Genomic DNA, 814 nt, shown 5'->3' with positions numbered 1-814 from the left:
AAGCGAAACCGACGAAAACGACACGACAGCCAGCGACACGGGAGAAAGCGAGGACGAATTTGGCGATCGCCTTCTAACCAACGATTGGTATGTGTTTGTTTGGCATTAAAGGAAACTAACAACTATGAACTAGGTTTACAGCATATGAAATACATTTGGCAACAACATGCACTTTGAGAGTGCAGACAGCCCAATTTTCATCAATTGATATATTCTGTAGACATACCCTCATGTCAGCAGGCCAGGGAAACTAGGGTCGATATTCTTCTCTTGATCATCTTCGGGACGGTGTGAGCCAAGACATCCAGGGGGGTTTAGCTCGCTCGTCTGCGGTAACAAACTGCCACCATTGCTTGCCGTGCTACCGAGGTCCTTTGTCTCTGAATTGCTCACACACTCCGGCAGATTCAATGGGGGTCTGGCGGCAGATTTCTTTGACTTTATCGTTGGAAATGCATCTGCTTTGAGTGTCGCAGGATATCCACACATTCTTGCCATCTCTGTCGTAGCATAGCTTTCGTCGGTAAAGTGTGCGGAACAAACGTCCAATTTCTTGCCACTTTCGCATCTTTGGGCCACTGGTGCAACTTGAATCCGTCCCTGTTCGTGTTGTTACACCCTCCGACAACACACCGACGAGGCATGATGTCTCCAAGGTACGGAAAACAGTCGAAAAAACGGAAAATAACAGAGCTGATTTGACTCGGTGTTTGAGAAAATGGCGGATTGCTTCCCGATGCGACGTCACATTGTGACGTCATCGCTACGAGAGTGAATATTAGAAAGGCGTTTAATTCGCCAAATTTCACCCATT

The sequence above is a fragment of the Nerophis lumbriciformis genome, linkage group LG09 (assembly GCF_033978685.3).
Source record: "Nerophis lumbriciformis linkage group LG09, RoL_Nlum_v2.1, whole genome shotgun sequence".
NCBI lineage: Eukaryota > Metazoa > Chordata > Actinopteri > Syngnathiformes > Syngnathidae > Nerophis > Nerophis lumbriciformis.
This window is presented reverse-complemented; position numbering follows the sequence as displayed.